Raw genomic sequence first — 3,499 nt, forward strand, 5'->3', positions numbered from 1 at the left:
TTGCCTCACCCTTACCCACGGCCATGTGCACACCGGCCCGAACATGCACAACCTTGGTGCGTTTTTGTGTGCTTGCCTCTGGCGGAGATTTCCAATAGAGCTCTGTGTGTCAGCCTCGGAGTTTTTGTACATGCCCATTGTTTAGTGGTGGTGGCTGGTGTAGAGCAGCTTGTCACTTAGGGAGGAACATTGAAAGCATTGGCGTGTGTAGAGTCAGAGGCAAATGGCAAGTTGGGATCAGGCGGACCGGAAATGGTTCGAGTGCTCAAATGTGTACCCTCCAAGATCGAGGTGCGAATTCAAGCACCAAAGGCGCACTAGAGTTGTGTTAGCTCAAAACTATCCAAATGTTTGAACCAAATGATGCGCAACCAGTGGCACTTTTTGGGGTTGTGTGCACACGCCCTAACACCCCTTGGGTTACCCTTCCTAGTAAATGGCAAGATGTCGAGGTCGTTTACCATAAACTTTCCGACCAGATAGTCTGACTTCGGTTCATTCCCCCATGTGAAGTGCTTAAGGAACGTGGGTAATATTATAGATGGAAGATTGAACCTCTTAAACTTAAAATAGATTTTCAGTTGGTACCTATGAGTCATCATTATTCACTTTTGGTGAAAAAATGAGTAACGATGACTTACCAAAGTAATCATTGTTCACTTTTAAAAATGGGAGCTATAAATGGGAGTTGTGAGGGAGGGACCATTTTCTCCTTCTGAAAATGGCTTCATGGGACTTTACATTATGATAAAAGCTTCCACCATATCTGCTCGAGAGGATTTCACCCCAACTATGGCAACTTTATGTTATTTTAGCAGGCTAAAAGACCAATTCTATTGCATTAACATTAACCTTAATAACACAATTCCATACTTATCGTGTTGTGTGCCAAGTGGTCTTTTGTGAAGTTTATTCTTTACACATGAGTATGCAATGGCTTCTTCTTTTTAGGTATTTCAAACAAGAACCCATGTTATATGGTTTTAAATCAACCTCAACCCCTTATTGAAATGAGGGAGCAATTGAAACATGAAGGAAAGAGGCATAGACATTATACAAAATGTATACATCTTTATGCAAAACAAGGACATGACAAGGACTTTTCACACTAGTTTAGATCTCCTAACTAAAAACCAATTCTATTGCATTAACATTAACCTTAACAACACAATTCCATACCTATCGTGATGTGTGCCAATGGGTCTTTTGTGATGTCCTTTCTTTACACGTGAATATGCAATAGTTTCTTCTTTCTATTCAAACAAGAACCCATGTTGTAAGGTTTTAAATCAACCTCAACCCCTTATTGAAATGAGGGAGCAATTGAAACATGGAAGGAAAGAGGCATACACATTATACAAAATGTATACATCTTTATTGCAAAACAAGGACATGACAACAAGGACTTTTCACACTAGTTTAGATCTCCTAAGGATCCCCTATTCTCCCAACCCATAACCCATGTATACAAACATTACAAACATGTGTACATGGATGGACCATTCCAATGACTCATCCCTTAAGTCTCCCTTGTTCCCATATAGTTGGATGGTCTTTGCTTAAAAAAGAGAAAGATAAGATTTGAACTGTTAATAGGTAGGACTTCAGCGAACACATGTCGTACATGAGCCTCATAGAAAAAGTGGGCTAGCTGGAGGGACCCTTTTTTCGATTGATGTTCAATGAAATGGTAGTGGACATCGATGTGCTTCTATTTCATGCTTCCTAGCCACTGCAATGGCACTCTAATTGTCTTAAAAATATTCAATGTGGGATCGTTTTAAACTACTCCAAGATCCTCTAACAATCATCTCAGCCAAAGAGCCTCACATGCACACACTGGGTAAGAGAGAGATCGACACCATTGGGACACCATTCTACCATAGATAAAGCCATAGTTTCTTACTTTCTGCTCAACCACAATACACAATGTGAATTAAGCATCAAGGCATATCTAAATATGAACTACCTACTACTTCGGGCCACGCCCCTTATCTACATCACACATCCCAACCAATTGTGGGTCTATGTCTTGGTTTTCTTGGAAGTATGACAACGTATGGTTTGTTATCCCACTATGAGATCTAAAAATCTACTTCCCATGGTAGATATACATTCATTATAAATTGCCTCGCAAGGGTTACTACTATGCAGGCAATTTCTAGCCTTGTCAAAGTCACAAGGTAGATCAGCTTACTAACTACTTATTGATACAATGTAGGATCTAAGAATGGAGCATTTTCCATTTTTTGTGTGTTATTTGTGGTCTTGACGCGAGTACTCACAAGTATGCCATCTAGCATTCTGAATTGCTCTAACACAAAGTCAATGTATAATCCTGGGGCGCCAACTCCCTTTAGTAAGAAAACCTATCAAAATCTTGAGTATGAGATGAATTTAACAATATGCCATGAGTAGAAATTGTTGTGCTCTTGATGCAAGTACTCACAAGTATGGCATCTAGCATTCTAAATTGCTCCAACACAAAGTCAATGTATATTTTGTTAACTCAAAAATATGTCATCCTCACTCCACTTAACCTTCCATGCCCAACATAATCAATAACCAGAGATCATGCATTTCAAATTATTACTAGCTAGAGTTAGAATTGCTCCCAATCCCTAACCCTAGTTAATAACTTACATCTTGATCGATGCTAACATACTCTATCTCCATGTATTTAAGATAAATCATAAATCATGCTTCATCATGCAAAATAACTTGATTTCATGAACCCTTATTGAACCAAGCAATACAAGTGGTGAACACGAAGTACATCATCATGACAACTTCACCCATGGTAGTTACTTAACTAGTGGCCAATGGGGACATAGTTCATTCATAGCGAGTTGCCTTGCTATGTGTACCTCTTAGCAATGTAGCTACCTATCTTGGAAACTTACTAATAGAGACCTTGATACATAACTTGATAGACATTCATGTTACACACTTGTCACAAGTACATGGGGACTAGATCTAGGTCTTCCTACCATGTGTGTCACATAGCAGCTTAGTTGCCTATTTGAGGGATTTCCCTTCTCAAAAGAATAACACAAATGCATGTGCGATATTTTAGCAATATGGAATCAAATAATAAGGACCATGACTTCTCAACAACATAAGTGAGCATACTTATGTGTGGCATCATATTCACATGTTCAATCATGCTAATAACATAGACCATGTGTTGCATCTCATAGCCCATGCATGTGTAGAACATCACAATGAAACTATGCTTTGTTGTTTCTTCTGACCACATAACATGAAGTACATCTTGATTCGTTCCATATCAAAAGTTCATAAAGAAGTAAGTCACAATTTAATTAAGTTGCAACAATGAAAACAACCCCATAATATAGAAAATATAACAATTGGAGATGACTCAAGATATCAGTCCCAAATCAAGGGCTACCCACCTCGAGGGGACTTTGTTCAGTTGCCAACAATAGATTGACTTAAATCCCTCGATCTCAATCAAGGTGTTGTGGAAGAGGATCAT

Source organism: Dipteris shenzhenensis, chromosome 1 (genome assembly GCF_047967505.1).
Source record: "Dipteris shenzhenensis isolate YYH24624 ecotype China chromosome 1, Dip_SZ_1.0, whole genome shotgun sequence".
NCBI classification, from domain to species: Eukaryota; Viridiplantae; Streptophyta; class Polypodiopsida; order Gleicheniales; family Dipteridaceae; genus Dipteris; species Dipteris shenzhenensis.